The sequence below is a fragment of the Lynx canadensis genome, chromosome B4 (genome assembly GCF_007474595.2).
Source record: "Lynx canadensis isolate LIC74 chromosome B4, mLynCan4.pri.v2, whole genome shotgun sequence".
Classification (NCBI taxonomy): Eukaryota; Metazoa; Chordata; class Mammalia; order Carnivora; family Felidae; genus Lynx; species Lynx canadensis.
The window spans coordinates 24652245-24671871 of record NC_044309.1 but is presented as its reverse complement, the minus strand read 5'-3'; the positions used below and the strand labels follow the sequence as shown (position 1 = coordinate 24671871).

The 19627-nt window shown below is 38.4% G+C and overlaps 1 protein-coding gene and 1 pseudogene across 9 annotated transcripts in view; one reads left to right on the top strand and one right to left on the bottom strand.

Moving 5' to 3' along the window:
- The window catches only part of ABI1 (abl interactor 1), a 129875-nt gene that overhangs the window by 10174 nt on the left and 100074 nt on the right, over positions 1–19627 (top strand). The gene's annotated exons all lie outside the window — the stretch shown is intronic.
- LOC115519542 lies at positions 12379–12477 on the bottom strand (annotated as a pseudogene).

Below are 19627 nucleotides of genomic sequence, written 5' to 3'. Positions count from 1 at the left end.
ACCCATGCGCCCCTCTGTACAGCCTTTAAAAAAATGTATCTAAAGTTTATTCTGTATAGTTGGTAAATTTATATTGTTTATTGCCAAGGGAGAAAATATTTCAGTCATTTTAAAAACAAAAATTCTGAAAGTTCTGTGAGATTATGTAATTATTAAATCAAACATCAATTCCTGCTGAGCTTAAATGAAGCATAGTATGCAAGATGTGCGTCTGGATAGTCTCAGCTGCTTTTAATTAGAGCAAATTTTTATTTTTTATCTCCTTGAAACTTAAAGGGAACAAAAATACCGTACTAATGAAAGTGTATATTATTATTTTTTAAATGTTTATTCATTTATTTCAAGGGGGAGAGAGAGAGAGAGAGAGAGAGAGAAATGAATGTGCATGCATGCAAGTGGGGCAGAGGCAGAGAGAGGAGAGAATCCTAAGCAGAGAACCCCGATGTGGGGCTCAATCTCATGAACTGTGAGATCATGATCTAAGCCGAAATCAAGAGTTGGACGCTCAACCGACTGAGCCACCCAGGCACCCCAACGAATACTTATTTTAAAAAGCAGTGTGATGGAAAGGGATTATGAGTTCCATTTTAAAATTACGGATACTACTCAAAAGTGGGCCCTTAAAACCCAGCAATCCCCCTATATTTTTCACATCAGTATATTCTTCCACCCACTGTAAATGGTTTTAAATTTTCTCTTCCCTTTTAAAATCTCTTTCCTTTCTCATCTTTTATTCCATAGAGAAAGTAGTCCTCATTATAGAAAACATATCATTTCTTACCACTGTATCTCCAAGCCTACTAGCATCCTTACCCATCCTATTTTATTTCCTTCATACTGTAATGAAGGAGAGTTGTCCTGCCTTCTTGCTAAAGTCCATCCTTATCTTTCCTCTGAGTCCCATTCTCTCTTACTTTTTCAGAAAATCTACACTCTTCTATCTTTCCTTCTCTTTACTGAATTTGTGCAGTTGGAATCAAAATATCTTAAGTCTCTCCTGTATGAGAAAATTATACTTAGACTTCATAGATCCATGTAGTAATTGGTCTCATTTTATGTTGCTTAGAGTTTTATTAAACTGTTTTCTACACCTTCCTCCATTCCTCACTTTGCATTCACTCTTTAACATGTTTTGCTTTGTTGTCTTCACTGCTCCACTGAAATTATGTTCAGCAACCTGTATGCCGCAAAATTCATTGAACACTGGTTATTTCTCATTTTGCTTGTCTTCTCAGCATCATTTTATACAAGTGACTATTTTTTATTTTGAAAAGCTAATCCTTTGGCTTTCTTTCCTACTTTTGATATTCTTTCCTACTTTTCCTGTTAGTCTCCGACCCCTTGTTCTCCTTTAAGTATTTACTTAAATTAAATTTTAATATTTTTTTTAAGGTACTGGGTATTCTTTTTTTTTTAGTTGGAGTATAGTTGATACACAATGTTAAATTAGCTTCAGGTGTGTGATGTAATGATTAGAAAGGAGTCTATACATTATGCTATGCTAAGTACAAGTATAGCTACCATCTGTCACCATATAATGCCATTACAATATCATTGACTATATTCCCTATGCTGTACCTTTTATTCCTGTGACATTCATTCCATAACTGGAAGCCTATAGCTCCTACTCCTTTTCAACCATTTTGTCCAACTCCCCACCCAACCTTTAAGTATCAAAGTGGCTTTGTGTGAGCTCCTTTATATACATACCACTTTAGGCTGTTTTATTTATTCCCATCTGAATGATCTATGTTCCACTGAAGTTTAGATCCGTATATCTAATTGCCTAGTTGATATCTCTGCATGTTTGAATCCCATGTGCTTCAGACTCAATGTGCTAGAAAATGAATTCATTACCTTTCCCCAATCTACTACTGTCTACTCACTCATTTATTAGAAACGTAGGCATCATTTATTTTATTTTAGTTTAGTTTAGTTTTATTTTTAGAGAGAGTGGCGGGGGGGGGGAGCAGAGAGAATCCTAAGCAGGCTTCATATAGGGCCCCATCCCATGACTCTGGGATCATGACCTGAGCCAAAACCAAGAGTTGGATGCTCAGCTGCCACCCAGGCTCCCCTAGAACCTAGGCATCATTCTTGACTCCATTATTCCTCTTTGTCCCCTCCTCCCAATTCATCTGTAACCGGTCCTGTTGATTCTTCTTAAGTATCTCTTCAATTTGCCTATTCCATCTCTACCACCCCAGGGTAAAGCTTAGACAACTGCTGTGGCTTCTAATTGTCTTTATATTATTTTTTCCCCCTTTTTTCTTTTAGACAGCGTAAGCAGAGGAGAGGGGCACAGGGGAAGAGAGGACATGGAACCTGTCACTCCCTGCTTAAAAATCTTTCAGTGATTCCCTATAAGTATACAATCTCACAATAAGACTTAAGAGGCCCCTGTATAATGGCATAGCTCCCATCTTTTTAGTCTTGCTGCATTCATCCCATTGCCCTCATCTTACCAGTCATATTTGGTTTTCAGGTTTTGAAATTTTATTCTTTTCTGCCTTTGCAAATGTCATTCTCTCTCTGTTTTCTTTTTTCTTAGTTTTCGAGAGAGAAAGAGCACAGGTGAGGGAGAGGCAGAGGGGGAGAGAGAGAGAATCTCAAGCAGGCTCCATGCTCAGCGCAGGGCTCGATCCTGCAATCCTTGGATCATGACCTGAGCCAAAATCAAGAGTCGATGCTCAGCCAACTGAGCCACTGAGGCACCCCTAATGTCATTCTCTTTGACTAGAAAACTAGTTCTTCTCAGTCTGAATACTGTCATTTGTCAGGTCTTGTAGTTCAGAAAAAATTACTGTATTTATTCATTCATTCTTCACTTGATGAAAATCCTTTGCATACCTACTATGTGTCAGGTATATTCTTAGGTCCCAGAGATACTATAGTGAGTAAAGCAAGTTATCTACCCTTACGAAGTTTTCATTATAGAGATGAGACAGACAGTAAACACCAAAAAATAAGACTGTTTCAGATAACAAAGAGTGTTGTTTGGAAAATTAAATGGGAAAACAAACAAAGTGATGTAAAAAATTGGCAGAGGACCTGAATAGGTATTTTCCCAAAGAAGGCATAACGATAGATGGCCAGCAGACACATGAAAAGATGCTCAACGTTACTAATCATCAGGGAAATGCAAATCAAAACCGCAATGAGATAATCACCTTATACCCGTCAGAATGGTTTAAATCACAAAACACAAAAAAAATAACAAATGTTGGTGAGGATATGGAGAAGAAGGAACCCTGTGCACTGTTGGTGGGAATGTAAATTGGTACAGCCACTGTGGAAAACAGTTATGGAGGTTCCTCAAAAAATTTAAAATATAGGGGCGCCTGGGTGGCACAGTCGGTTAAGCGTCCGACTTCAGCCAGGTCACGATCTCGCGGTCCGTGGGTTCGAGCCCCGCGTCGGGCTCTGGGCTGATGGCTCAGAGCCTGGAGCCTGTTTCCGATTCTGTGTCTCCCTCTCTCTCTGCCCCTCCCCCGTTCATGCTGTCTCTCTCTGTCCCAAAAATAAATAAACGTTGAAAAAAAAATTTTAAAATATAAATACCACGTGATCCAATAATTTCACTACTGGGTAGCAAATTTGAAATGATACATGCACTCCTGTGTTTATTTTAGCATTATTTACAACAACCAAGATACAGAAGCAACTTAAGTGTCCATCAATAGACACGTGCATAAGGAAGATGTGGTATGTGTGTACCATGGAATATGACTCAGCCATGAAAGAGGGTGAGAATTTGCCATTTGTGGCAACGTGGATGGACCTAGAGGGTGTGATGCTAAGTGAAATAATTTGGACCAAAAAGGACAAATTCCATAAGATTTAGCTCATATGTGGAATCTAAAAAACTAAAATGAATGAACAAAAAGTGACATCAGACTTAAAAACACATAGAACAAACTATGGTTGTCAGAGGGAAGAGGGGGTAGGCAAAATGGATGAAGGGGAGTGGGAGATACAGATTTCCAGTTATGGGATTAATAAGTCATGGGAATAAAAGGCACAGCATAGGAAATATAGTCAATGAAACTGTAATAGCACTGTATGGTGACAGATGGTAGCTACACCTGTGATGAACATAGCATGATGTATAGACTTGAATCACTGTGTTGTATACTTGAAACTAACACTGTATGTCAACTATATTAAAAAAAAAATTCTATGCAACAAAGCAAATAAACCCAATATTACTCTGACCTGGCTAGAAAAAGAAAAAAAAAAAAAAGACAAATGGGGTGACAAGACACAAAAAATTTGAATTGGAAAGAAGGACTTCTTTAAGGAAGTTAGAAGTGGTACTCTGTGAGGGTGATATTGGAGCTGAGACCTGGAGGGTAGATATGGCATCTTCCATGTGAAGATCTGAGGAAAAGGAAAAATCTTTCTAAGGGTAATGTGGCTAGGGGGTAGTTAGGGAGAGGGAAACTGGTAGGAGAAAGGTCAGAGAGATTGTCAGGATATAGGGTGTTGAAAGCCTTGAAAAGAGGTTTGGTTTTATTCTAAGTGATGGGTTATCATTAGAGTACTTGATTTACTTTTTTTTTTTTTTTTTTTAATGTTTATTAAGTTTTGAGTAAGAGCTCTAGCAGGGAAGGGGCAGAGAGAGAGGGAGACAGAAGATCTGAAGCATCACACAGTCGATGCAGGGCTCTAACTCACAAACCATGAAGTCATGACCTGAGCCAAAGTTGGATGCTTAACCCAACCAAGCCACCCAGGCGCCCCTTGATTTACTTTTTAAACGAATCAGGCTACTGAGTGTAAAACGTACTGAAGGGAATGCAAGAGCAGAATCAGCCAGCAGGGAGGGTATTGTAGTCCAGGCAGGAAGTGAGAATTGCTTGTACTTTAGTGGTGGGGTGGGAATTGAGGGGAGAGCTTGGATATATTTAAAAAAAAAAAAGTTTATTTATTTTGAGAGAGCAAGAGAGAGCGTGTGCAAGCAGGGAAGGGGCAGAGAGAGAGTGAGAGAGAGAAAATCCCAAGCAGGAGCTTGATGCGGGCTCAGACTTACGAACCGTTGAGATCATGACCTGAGTTGAAATCAAGAGTCAGAAGCTTAACCGACTGAGCCACCCTGGCGCCCCAAACAGCTTGGATACTTTTAAGGCAGAGCCGAACAGGACTTACTGGTGGATTGGATGTGGGGTGTGAGGGAAAGAGAGGAATCTGGGGTGCCTGGGTGGCTCAGTCGGTTAAGTGTCCAACTTTGGCTCAGGTCATGATCTTACGGTTCGTGGGTTGGAGTCCCGTGTTGGGCTCTGTGCTGAACGCTTGCTCAGAGCCTGGAGGCTGCTTCGGATTCTGTGTCTGCCTCTCTCTGACCCTCCCCTGTTCATGCTCTGTCTCTCTCTGTCTCAAAAATAAATGTAATAAAAAAATTTAAAAAAAAAGAAAGGAATCTAAGGATGACTCCTAGTTAAAATTTTTTTCCTAAGTATGCCAGTAGATCATAGTACACGTGTGGGAGTATATCAAGAGTACTGGTTGCTAAGTATGAGACACTAATTAGACAACCAAATAGGCCAGATGGTCATTCTGGAGCTTAGGAAAGAGTCAGAGTTTGGAGATCAACGTTTAGGAGTCATCACAGAAGAGATTAGCACGATCTCACAGAAATACAATGTGAGGGACATACGTGATTTAAAAATTTTCTAATAGCCACATTAGAAAAACTATGAAGAAACAGTTTGAAATTGGTTTTGATAACCCAGTGCATCCAAAATATAATGATTATAATAAACAACCAGCATAGTTAATTAAAGGGATATTTTACTTTTTTTTTTTTTTTTTTGTACTAAGTCTTTGGAATCTGACATATTTTATACTTAACAGCACATCTTGGTTGGGACATGGATAGTGAAAAATGCGCAAATTAATGGGTATGAAATCCTCTGGTGTGAAAGGAAGTTGAAATTGAGATCCTAGAGTAAGTAAACTGTAGAGATGTGTGTTTAGAATGTGGGATTTTTGAAATTGGTGTAATTACTAGTGATGACCATGGGAGTTTTTGACTGTGATGAAGAAAAAATGGAAGAAAAAATTGTTTCAGTTCAGGAGGTCAAGTGAGAGGCAAGGGTTTTTGGTGGATTATCTGAGTGTTATGTTGACATCACTAAGAATAAGAATAGGAATAGTGATGAATTAGTGAGCTAGGTGTTAGAGTCCCTCCAGTGATGTGGATGTTGGTAGATGACAGTTATAAGGAGATTACTTCCTTAGAGACCTCTTCCCTGTCCCTCCAGGTCATTTTATACCCTATTAGATGCTCCCATAGAATCCTGTGTATTTCCTCTGTAACACTCATTACACCTGTTTGACACTTGATGCCAGTCTCCGAGACGGCAGGACCAGGTTTGTCTTGTTTATTTCTGTATTTCTAGAGCCTGCTCAATACCTGGCACATAAGTTCTTAGAAGTTTACGTAAAGTGTAAAAGAGTCATCTGAATTAGTTGTATTGTCACCAGCCTTTAACTCTCTTTTATCTTCTGTAAAAGGACCAGTTTGAAGTACGCAGTGTCCAGAGTGACAACTCTTTATTTTTGCTTAAAATTTTTTTAAAGTTTTTATTTTAATTCTAGTTAATATACAGTGTTAAAGTAGTTTTAGGTGTACAATATAGTGATTCAGTAATTCCATGCATCACCTGGTGCCCATCATAAGTACACTCCTTAATCCCCAGATTGACAATTTTAATGGTTTTTAGTAAAATTTGTTCCTCTGTGTGTGATTTCTAGCCCTACAGTTCCGGTGCTTTTCATTAGTTTTTCTGAGTTCTTCAGTTTTTTCCAAAAAAAAAAAAAAAAAAAAGATCTCTGATTTACTTACACCTGTTCCTTCCATTTCCTTGTTAGCAGATGTTTAAATGTTTACTTTGTTATAATTACACTGTCAAGAAACTTTAATACGTAGGTTTTTCAGGAAATGATTCAATTCCAGTTGTTATGAACTATGATTCCCCTTAAACATTCTTAAAACCTTTTTGTTAAAATCAGTTTTTCCAAGTCTTATTGAGAGAGGAAATGTAGGTGAGGATATGTTAGATTCTTTATCTCTTGAGCAGTTTTCTGCTGATCCATAGTAGTGAAACGTGTGGTCTCAGGACTCCTTTAACTCTTCAAGTATTGAAGACCTCAGAGAACTTTTTTTTTTTTTTGGTGGGTTATACCTTTCAATATTTACTGCATTAATAATTAGATAAAGTTTAAAGCATGTTATTAATTCTGTAAACATAACATGTAATGGATTTGTTGCTGCTAATGTAAATAAATGGTATATTTTTTGAGAAATGATAGTCTTCCAAAACAAAACAAAAAAATGTTTAATGGGAAGAATGGCACTGTTTTTACATTGTTGCAAATCTGTTTAGTGACTGGCTAATAGCTAAATTTTCATCTATTTCTGCATTCAACCTGTTATTTTATTTTGGTTGAAGTGTATGAAAAAAATCTATCTTCATGCACTTGTGTAGTTGGAAGGAGGAGTTGGATTTGGGAGGAGTATTTTGATTATATAATTGTGGATAATTTTTCTTTGTACTTCATGAAAACTCGTTGCATAATAGTTTCTTAAAGGTTGGTTGCAGTGTGGACTCTGAAACCATTATCAGTGAACATTTTATACTCCATTACATTAGAAATTGTTGCATAGGTCATTTGGAAAAGTAGTGAAAAGCTTTCAAGCTCAGGTTGATGGATACAGATTTTCAACAATTATAATTTTTGCTTGAGAGCTTGAATTTTGCATTGGCAACAGATATTAACAATTATTTTCCTTGAAGTGATAGGCTTATCTTAATCATAGTCTGTCAGTTGTTTTTTGAAGTAGCAGTGAGCTTGTTTTTAAAGTCGTTTTTTGAAGTTCCACTGAAAAGTGGCTTTTTTCAGCTTGAAGATAAATTCCATGAGTACTTTTTCCTAAAGGTAACCATCATACTTAGAATGCAGTAGAAGTGTTTTTTGTTTACTTCCATTTTGTCACATAAAAGTCATCTTAAGGATCAAGATTTAATAAAATTAGTGTTTTTTCCTATTTCTTCAAGAACATTTTTAAATGAAGTCGTCACCCCCCCCCCCCCCCCCCCCCCCCCCAGTTTGCAGTATAGAGCACAACAGCTGTTAGTAGAGTTGGTGAAACTGACGTGATTCATGCTAGGAGGCTCGTGGTTTCTCACCTTTGCTTTTTCACCATCATTGCAAATGTAAACACAGAAAAGAAGGCAAATAGCGTTAGTATCGTGAAAATACTTTTGACCTTGTGAACCTCCTGAAAGAGTTTTAGGTACTTTCAGAGGTCTGCAGACCACATTTCGAGAAACTTGGTATATAGATGATTGGTTTAGTATAATAGACTTAATGTCTTCCTTCTGTGGTAATAATGGGCATCTGAATTTTAGGTATGACTGTATAGCACTACATCTATATTGGGCATCTCTGACTAAAGTAGCTTGAGTAATACCTCATAAAAAACTTAAAGTTCCTTATGTAGGAATTCTCTTAGCATATACTATGTTAATTATTAGGATAGTTTTTATATTCTGGGTCTTATTTGTCTGTTTATTTTACCTCTCAGTAGCATTGATTTTGAAATGCTTAAAAAAGTTTCATATATCTGTTTTCTCCAAATTTCAACAATGCTAAAAATTTTAGAATTTGTATGTAATAGGAACTTGTTCAAATTATATGATTTTTATGAAAGAGTATGAAATACTAATTTTAAAATGATAAAAAGATGCTCCCACCCAGCCTGGTGTATCAAAGAAATAATGTTAGAGTTGAGATCTAAAGAGTGAATGTATGTTAGCCAAAAAGTTTTGAGAGAAGGAAAAACAATGTGCTTACCGGAGGGAACAGAAATATATATATACATACACACACACACATTTATATTTTTATATATGTGCCAAAAGGTGAGTGAGCACAGAGTGATTTTGAACGATACAGACCTGTGTGTGCTTTAGAGTACAGTGAGCAAAGAGTTGGTCTTTTTATTTTTATTTTATTTATTTTATTTTTTTAAACATTTTTAATGTTTATTTATTATTGAGAGACAGAGAGAGACAGAGCACTAGAGGGGGAGGGGCAGACAGAGAGGGAGACACAGAATCTGAAGCAGGCTCCAGGCTCTGAGCTGTCAGCACAGAGCCTGACACGGGGCTCGAACTCACAAACTGTGAGATCATGACCTGAGCTGAAGTCAGACGCTTAACTGACTGAGCCACCCAGGTGCCCCAAGTTGGTCTTTTTTATGAGGCTGATGAGAAGATATTGAAAGTTTTAAGCAATGGGATGATGTTATCATTTTTACTTTTAAAAACGATTACTCATGTTAAGAGTGGAGAACAGATTGGAAGGAGGCTTGTGTATGGATTGGAAGGAGCCCAAGAAGAGATTGGGGGGAGGCTAGTTTAGAGTTGATGGTATTAAGTGGTAGTGAATTATCTAAAATCTCTAGTGCCTAGAATCAGTGTGGTAGGCTTGACTACTTATTTTTCTTTTCTAGAAAAAGGAGTGTTTGAGGCTATAAGGATGTGCTAGAAGTAGTTCAACAAATAGTTATTTGATATTCAACACATACTTACTGTCTTTATGAAAGGCTATGGTAAGTACTGTGATGTCGTGTTGTGATGTCTATTATATGTGATATAGTTATGTAAAAATCATTGAGTAATAGAAGATTAAATAGATTAAATAGAAGCCTTAAATTTAGAGAGGATAAAATTGATCTTTAGTACTTAAATTTAAATGAGGAAATATTCTGTATGGAAGAAAATAATTGTTATTTTGGAAGAGTTTTCAATTTTAATTTTGGCAATCACTCAGAATTTTGCCTGTCGTTAGAAAAAATGTCAAGCAGTGTTGTTTTTTTTTAATATTGAATACGTTCTTATAAAAGATGCAAATAATACTGTTGTATTAAAGGCAAAACCTATAAATCCCCTTTCTTATTCTACCCATGTTCCTACCCATTCCTTCTCCAAACTGTTGTCAAGTTTGTTTTGTATCCTTCCAAAGGATGAGGTAGTTGAGGAAGATTCACCTGGCATTGGTGCAGGATGGATTAGTGAAGAGACAGACTGGATGCCACAAGACTAGTTAGAGGACTTGTATTTGTCCAGATGTAAAGAATATTTCTTGAATTGAGATAGCTGCAGTTGAGATTGAAAAGGAAGAAATAAATGCAAGCATCAGGAAACCTTGATTAAGGAGAGATATGGGTAGATAGGGAAAGGGAGAACTCAAAGATGACTTATTTTTACCTGTAGCCATTCTCCTCCAGTATAAAGCGAATACGCCTACAGAAGGTAATTTGCAGTCATAGAAGTGAATCTATAGACCTTCTCTTTTCAACCGTTAGTACACAGTTGGTTCAGACACTTCCCAGGTTTTACTCCTCCACAGCTAAATTGATTGACAGAGCAGTGGGTTGGAGAATAGGAATAAGGCTTGACTGTTAGCTGTCTGTGTGGGCAGAAGCTAGGAGAGGGAGGAAAGAGAGGAAAGGGACTCCAAGGTCTCTGGCTGTATAGAATGATAGCAGGAGGTTATGGCGCAGATTTTTCCTTCTGATGTTAATTTTGATGTTCTGTCATAATCTTCTGTATTATAGATGTTGACATTTTTAGACACTTAGAATCTTTTTATAAGCACTTTCAAAACATGTGTGGACTTACATGTTTGAGAATTGTCCCTTTAAAAAAGAAAATTTTGAGAGAGACTTCTGAGGAACAGTGCAGGGTTTAGGGGTTTTAGGGAAGACTTCTCATAAAGACTAAGTTTAACTGAGTCATGAGTTTAAAGAGTTAAGGGGCAGGGGAGGTTGGGAGGCAAGGGAGGTGTAGGTAGTAGGAACAGCGTGTGTACAAGGCATGTTTGAGAGAGCTACAAGTAGTTTGCAAAATTTTGATGGTGTCTGATGTGTAGGGGAGGGTAGTTGAGGAGATGAGATCTCAGTCAAAAAACAGCCAGACCACTGTCATTAAACTGTAGATAACCAGTTCAGTGTTTCCCACATTTGAAAACAGAGAAACTATGTTTTAAATTTAATACTGATAAGATGAAATTGTGCTTTTGCTATGTCCTGATATGTGTTCTGTTCCTTTGTGTAGACACCTTTGACATAGTCAACAGAAACCAATGAATAAGTAAGTAAATGCAGGAAAATTGATTGATAGGTCTAAATAAATCATTTATGTATGAACTGCTTGCATTAGTGGATTTATTATGTTAGTGTTTATTAATATTTTGTGGGATATAGAGCCAGTTATTTCCAGTTCAGTTGTGCTTTTCTTCCACTCATCCTGGTTCCTCTCTCCCCCCCACCCCCAACCACCCAAAGCAAACACACCAAAAAAGAAAAGGAAGAAAGGCAGCATGGTGCTATCTGTACCATGGTGAAAATCCTGGTACTCTCTGGGTTTTTGTTTTGTTTTGCTTGGTTTTATTTTTATTTTTATTTTTTAATGCTTATTTATTTTTGAGAGAGAGACAGAGTGTGAATGGGGGAGGGGCAGAGAGAGGGAGATAGAGAATCTGAAACAGGCTCCAGGCTCTGAGCTGTCAGCACAGAGCCCAATGCAGGGCTTGAACTTGGCACCGGCAAGATCATGACCTGAGCTGAAGTTGGTTGCTTAACTGACTGAGTCACCCAGGTGGCCCTGCTTTGATTTTTAAAAAATGTTTATTTATTTTGAGAGAGAGCATGCAAGCAGGGGAGGGAAAGAGGGAGAGGAGAGGGAAAGAGAGAGAGAGAGAGAGAGAGGGAGAGAGAGAGAATCCCAGGCAGGCTCTGTGCTGCCAGCGCAGAGCCTTTCATGGGCCTCAATCCCACGAAGTGAGATCACAACCTTAGCCGAAATCGAGTGGCACCCTCAACCAGCTGAGCCATCCAGGCGCCCCTGTTTTGCTTTGATTTTGAGTGAAGAGGTGAGATGACTTAAGGTGAGAGGAGGAGTAAATATTTACATCACTGAGAAGAATTGCAATAAAACATTACTTTTACAGTTAGAAGTCGTAGAAAAAATTTGCTTCCACCAAGATGTTTTGACTTCATGAACAGTATAAATCGTATAATGATCTTGTTTTTTTAATCTTTGTGGCTTCATCGTGATCAAAGCCAAACTATGGTTCCAATTTATTAATTAGTACTGTGTGGTCTCTGTGATCTGTGTATTAATGTCCTTCCTTTATATTAGTGGGTATCCTGACTTTGTTCTGTGTATTTTGCTGTTTTATACACATTTTTTGTATTGATACAATAATAGCTAATGACTTTACCCCAGACCAATGAAATTATAATCTTTTTTTTTTAATTTAAATGCATTTTATTTTTAAACAACCTACATGACATGTTTTCTTAAAACAAATATGAAATGCTTCACGAATTTGTGTGTCATCCTTGTGCAGGGCCATGCTAATCTCTGTATCGTTCCGATTTTAGTATATGTGCTGCTGAAGCAAGCATGAAATTATAATCTTTTAAGGGGGGAAATGAGGATGATCAAGTTCAGGCCTCAGGATTAAAAAAAAACTCATCAGGAGGTGTTGCTATCCTCTTGGGGTTGAGAATCACTCATTCTAGAGCAGGATGTTTTCAGCAAAGGGCAGGATAGTAATTATTTTAGGCATTGCAGGCTGTATTATCTGTCATAACTATTCAACTTTGCCTTTGTAGTAAGAAAGACATAGATATGTAAATTAATAGATATGACTGTGTTCTAATAAAACTTTGCAAAAACAGGAGCAAATATCTATTTATTAAAAAATTTTTTTTTTAAATTTATTTGTTTTGAGAGAGAGAGAGTGAGCAGGGGAGGGACAGAAAGGGAGAGAGAGAATCCCAAGTAGGCTCCACACTGTCAGCACGTAGCCTGACGCGGAGCTCAAACTCACAAACTATGAGATCATGACCTGAGCCGAAACCAAAAGTTGGACACTTAACTGACTGAGCCACCCAGGCGCCCCCAGGAGCAAGTATTTAGCCTGAGGGTCATAGTTCATAGAGGCCTCTTCTACAGCCTGAACTTTAGTTGCTGTGCTATACTGCTGATGGATCAAAACTGTTTGAAGTAACATACTGACGGAAATGGATTTATTTTTTAAACAGACTTCTTTAGAGTAGTTTTAAGTTCACAGCAAAACTGAGTGGAAGGTACAGAGATTTCCCATATGCTTTCTACCCCTACACATGCATAACCTCCCGCATTATCAACATCCCTCACCAGGATGGTTTGTTTGTTACAGTTGATGAAACTGCACTGATTCATCATTATCACCCGGAGTCTGAAATTTACTAGTTTCCATAGTTTAGGGTTAACTCTTGGTGTTGTACTTTCTCTAGGTTTTGACAAATACATGATGACAGCTGTCCACCATTATAGCATCATACACAGTAGTTCCATTGCCTTAAAAATTCTCTGTGCTTCACCTATTCATGTTCTATTCTAACCCCAGGCAGTCAGTGATCCTTTTTACTGTCACCATAGGTCTGCTTTTTCAAGAAGATCATATAGTGGTTAGAATCATATGGTATATAGCCTCTTCAGATTGGCTTCTTTCACACAGTAATATGTGTTTAAAGTTTCTCCATGTCCTTTCCTATCTTGATAGCTCATTTGTTTTTAGCTCTGAATAATATTGCATTGTTTGAATGTACTGCTTTACTTATTCATTCACCCACTGAAGGACGTCTTGGTTGCTTCCAAGTTTTGGAAGTTATGGGTAAAAGTTGCTATAAACATTTTTGTGCAGGTTTTTTTTTTTTTTTAATTTTTTTAAACGTTTTATTTATTTTTGAGACAGAGAGAGACAGAGCATGAGCAGGGGAGGGTCAGAGAGAGAGGGAGACACAGAATCCGAAACAGGCTCCAGGCTCCGATCTGTCAGCCCAGAGCCTGATGCGGGGCTCGAACTCACAGACCTCGAGATCATGACCTGAGCCGAAGTCGGACGCCCAACCGACTGAGCCACCCAGGCGCCCCGTTTTTTTTTTTTTTTTTAATTTTATTTTATTATTATTATTTTTTTTTTAATTTTTTTTCAACGTTTATTTATTTTTGGGACAGAGAGAGACAGAGCATGAACGGGGGAGGGGCAGAGAGAGAGGGAGACACAGAATTGGAAACAGGCTCCAGGCTCTGAGCCATCAGCCCAGAGCCTGACGCGGGGCTCAAACCCACGGACCGCGAGATCGTGACCTGGCTGAAGTCGGACGCTTAACCGACTGCGCCACCCAGGCGCCCCTGTGCAGGTTTTTATGTGTACATAAGTTTTCAGTTCAAAAGTGGCTGTACCATTTTGCATTCCCACCATTGATGAATGAAATTTCAAGTTGTTCCATATCTTTATCAGCATTTGATGTTGTCAGTGTTCTGGATTTTGGCCATTCTAATATTTAGTCATAGCTTGTTTTAATTTGCATTCCCCGTGAAATGTGATGTGGAACATATTTTCATAGGCTTATTTTCTGTGTGTCTTCTTTGATGATGGTGGTAAGGTCTTTAGTCCATTTTTAATTGGATTGTTTGTTTTCTTATTGTTGAATTTTAAGAGTTCTTTGTACTTTGTGGATAATCATTGTTATCAAGTATGTTTTGCAAGTATTTTCTTCCATTCTGTGTCTTGTCTTGTCTTGACAGTGTCTTGTGGGCAGAAATATTTAATTTAATTTTTAAGAAATTTTTAATTTTAATGAAGTCTAGCTTGTTAATTCTTTTATAGATTATGTCTTTAATGTTGTATCTAAAAAGTCATTGCTATTGGACACCTGGGTGGCTCAGTCAGTTAAGCGTCTGACTCTTGGTTTCAGCTCAGGTCATGATCTCATGGTTTGTGAGATCAGGCCCTGCTTGGGGCTTTGCACTCACAGCACAGCACGGAGCCAGCTTGGGATTTGTTCTCTGCCTCTCTCCCCCTCCCCTCTCTTTTCTCAAAATAAATAAGTAAAACTTGAAAAAAAAAAAAAGTCATTTCCAAACCCAAGGTCATTTAGATTTTCTTCTCTGTTATCTTCTAGGAGTTTTACAGTTTTGGATTTTACATTTAAGTAGGACTGTAATAAATTTATTTTTAAGTTTATTAATTTTTGAGAGAGAGCACAAGAGTGGGAGAGGGGTGGGGGGAGTTACAGAGAATCCAAAGTGGGCTCACGCTGTTAGCACAGAGTCCTGCGTGGGGCTTGAACCCACAAACTGTGAGATGGTGACCCAAGCTGAAGTCGGAGGCTTAACCTGCTGAACCACTCAGGCGATCCAGGAGTGTGATAAATTGTTGTGAAGGGTATCAGGTCTTTGTTTAGATTCATTTTTTTGCGCATGGATGTCCATCTGTTCCAGTACCATTTTTTGAAAAGATTTTCTTGCTTCGTTGTATTGTCTTTGCTCCCTTATCAAAGATCAATTGACTAATTATATGGGCCTATTTATGGACTCTATTTTGTTCTTTTGATCTGTATTTTTGTTCTGCCAGTGTCATACTGTTTTGACTACTGTAGCTTTATAGTAAGTCTTGAAGTTGGATAGTGTCAGTTCTCCAATTTTGTTCTCAAAATTATGTGTTGACTATTCTGAGTCTTTTGTCTCTCCATCTAAAATTTATTAAAAATTTTCCAGGTTCATTGAGTTATAATTGACATGCAACATTGTGTAAATTTGAGGTGTACAACATGGTGAGTTGATACAAGTATACATTACAAAGTGATTACCATAATAGGGTTAGTTAACACCTCCATCATTTCACATATTTACTACTTTGTTTTGTGGTAAGAGCCTTTATGATCTACTCTCAGCAACTTTTCAGGTATATGGTACAGTATTGTTAAATCACTGTTGTTACCATGCTGTACCTTAGATTCCCAGGACTTACTCATCTCATAACTGGAAGTTTGTACCCTTCATCAGCATCTCCCCATTTCTCCCATCACCACCCTTGGCAACTGCCATAAACTCTCTGTTTCTTTGAGTTTGGCTTTTTTTGATTCTACTTTGTCACAAATGGCAGGATTTCCTATTTTTCATGGCTGAAAATATTTCTCTGTGGGTGTTTGTATGTGCTACATCTTTATTCATCTGTAGATGGACACTTTAGTTCGTTTCTATACCTTGGCTATTAGGAATAATACTGTAGTGAATATAGGAGTGCAAGTATCTCTTCAAGATCCTGGTTTCATTTCCTTTGGAAATGTATCTACAAATGGGATTTCTGGATCATATAGTAGTTCTGTTTTTATTTTTTTCAGGAATTCCTTACTGTCTTCCATGTGACTGCACCAGTTTACATCCCACCCACTAAGCACAAGGTTTCCCTTTCCTCCACATCCTCACCAACACTTGTTATGTCTTTTCTTTTTGATGATAGCCATCCTGACAGATGTGAAGTGATATCTCATTATAGTTTTGATTTGCATTTTTATTTCTTAAGGTATTCCCTGCCTTTTTTGTTCTTTTTTTTTTTTTTTAAAGAAAATTTTGTTTTAAGCAAGCTCTATGCCTGGTGTGGGACTTGAACTCATGACCAATAAAATGTCACAAACAGACTCTGAGATCAAGTCTCATGCTCTTCTGACTGAGGTAGCCAGGCACCCCCGACTTGCATTTTTCTGGTGATTAGTGATGTTGAGCATCTTTTCATGTACCTGTTGGCCATTTGTATGTCTTCTTTGGGAAGCTCTTCAGGTCCTCTCTGTTATTTATTCATTTATTTGCTTGTATGCTTGCTTGCTGTTGAGTTGTAGGAGTTCCATATATATATATATATATATATATGTATTAAAAATTTTTTTTTAATGTTTATTTATTTTTGAGAGAGAGAGAGAGAGCGAACATAAGCAGGGAAGTGGTAAAACAGATGGAGAGACAGAATCCGAAGCAGGCTCCAGGCTCTGAGCTATCAGCACGGAGCCTGGTGAGGGTGGGGAGGAGGCTTGAGATCATGACCTGAGCTGAGGCCTGACGCTTAACCACCTGAGCCACCCAGGTGCCCCACGGGGCCGACTCTTGATTTTAGCTCAGTTCATGATCTCATGGTTTGTGAGTTCAAGCCCCACGTTTGGCTGTGTGCTGACAGTGCAGAGCCTGCTTGGAATTCTCTCTCCTGCCTCTCACTGCTCCTTTCCTACCTGCATGTGCTCTCTCTCTCAAAATAAATAAGTAAGTAAATTAAAAAAAATATTATCTCCTTCAGCCCCTCTCCTCTGGTCACACATGCTCTCTCTCAAAATTAAAAAAAAAAAAAAGTTTTCTGCCTTCCTAATTTAGGACATCTCTTCTTGTAGAACTACAGTAGTCACAAATTGTTTATTTTTATGCTATCCTAGAGTTAACATTGGCTTTTTTTCTGTTCTCCAGTGACTGGATTCCTGTTTTCTACTTCACAGATTCTTTCTTCTGATTGATCCATGTTTCTGTTGATTGTTTCCACTGCATTTTCTATTTTATTCATTGTATTCTTTAGCTTTGGAATTTCTGTTTATTTGTTTTGATTTGTCTCCGCTAAACTTCTCATTTTGTTTGTATATTTTTGCTGATTTTGTTAAATTATCTTTGTTTTCTTGTAGCTCATTGAACTTCCTGGAACAGCTATTTTGAATTCTTTTCTTTTTTTTTTTTTTTTTTTAAGTTTATTTATTTACCTTGAGAGAGAAAGAGAGTGAGCATGAGTTGGAGGTGGTGCATTGAGGAAGGGAGAGAGAGAGAATCCCAAGCAGGCTCCTCATTATCAGTACAGAGCCCATCATGGGGCTTGAACCCACGAACTGCAAGATCATGATCTGAGCTGAAGAGTCGGAAGCTTAACTGACTGAGTCACCCAGGTGCCCCTGTTTTGAATTCTTTATCTGGTAAATCATAGAACTTAATATCTTGGGGGTTGTTTACTAGAAAATTATTGTGAGCCTTTGATGGTATCTTTTCCTTGAATTTTCATGTTCCTTGAATTCTTGTGTTGTCTTCACATTTCAAATAACAGTCACCTCCTCTTGTCTTTACTGATTGACTTCAGGACAGAACTGTCTTCTGTCAGCTCTGCTGGGAATTCTGAGACCTTTACCAATCTGCTGCGGCTGTGCCTGCTCTAAATTTGCCTCTCTTTGTGGTAGAATTCTTGAGCTTCTGTGTTTGTTTTTGATTCTACAAAGTGCCGTGCTGGGTACTGAAGGCCTACTTGGCTTTCCCATAGGTGGTGCTTACACGCTCATGTTAATGATGTATCGCAGGCCTGGTGATTTGGGCTGACTTTCTGTGTGTGCTCACCAGCCTTCTGGAAAAGCTCACCTTCACCATTGTCAGGTATGCTGACAGAGAGCCAGTTATGAGGTGGGGGTGTGTGTGGGTCAGGCATGTGGGGCACCAGTGATGCCTGTGGGCCAGTTTGGCAGTGTGTCCCCAGAAGCTCAAGGTTGGGCCTTCTGTTCTGAGATCTGGCTGCTGGTCTGCTAGCTGCCCACTACCCCCCTAGTTATGCAGCTCATGGCTTAGTTTTCTGGGTGGGGCAAGAAAGAAATTGGCTTCTTTGGCAGTGTCACACATTTGGGGAAGTCAGGTACTCGCTCATACACTCTTAAGTTGACTGCAGAGGAGAAATCATTGCCTGAGAAGGGCTCTCTTGGCACTGAGCTGTGCTGGAGCTGTCTTGGAGGAAGGGTAACATGGGTAAAGTCAAACTGTTCCTCTTCTCTCAGATTTTTTTTTCCCCCCCAGTGGTGTACAGGATCTTTTCTAATGGACTCTTGGACTTCCACAAAGGTTCTCTCATCTGTGAGCGATTGTCTAAATTTGTGCTCTTCAAGGGCTCATAGACCAGTTCTGAGAAGCTGGAGTTGGCATCAGCCACTTTAGGGTCCACATCCAGGACCATTTGTCTGTATGTCTGTTACCTGATGCCTGGGTGGGTGAGGGTCCTTCCAGGTCTCTTGGCATATGGCGCTAGTGTCTGAACCAGAGCCAAATGGGGCTGTAAATAAGTCATTCCTCTGTTAAGGAGCTGCTTCTGAGTCTGTAGCCAAGACATTCAAGTCAGCTGCCTGGGTGCTGGCCTGTCTTCTTAGAACAGCTCTCTTCACTCTTGGACTGCACTAGGGTTTTACAGTCTCTTCTCTGGATCTCATAGCTCCCACAAAGGCACTTTTGTTTGTAGATGGATGCTAGATTGTTGTGACTGAAGGTGGATATGTTGGGGAATATCTTTTTTGGCTGTCTTGCTGATATCACCTTTCCATGTAAACTTTAGAATCTGTCAGTAGTCACAAAATAACTTGCTAAGATTTTGATTGGTATTGCATTGAATAGGTCAAGTTGGGAATAAATGACATCTTGGCAATACTGAGTCTCCTTCTTCATGATCATGAAATATCTCCATTTTTTAGTTCTTTGATTTTTTACATCAGAGTTTTATAGTTTTCTCCATATTAGATCTTGAACATATTTTGTTACGTAGTTTTCTTTTTAATGCTATTGTATCCTCTTAATTGGCATTTAGAGTTCTAATTGGTTAAATTATTTGGTTTGGATTCAGCATGTGGTAATTTATTAATAAAGTATTTCTTCCTCTTTTGTCTTTTTCTATTTTATAATGGCCTTTTTCTATTTTATAATGTTGAATAGAACATCCCTCTGTT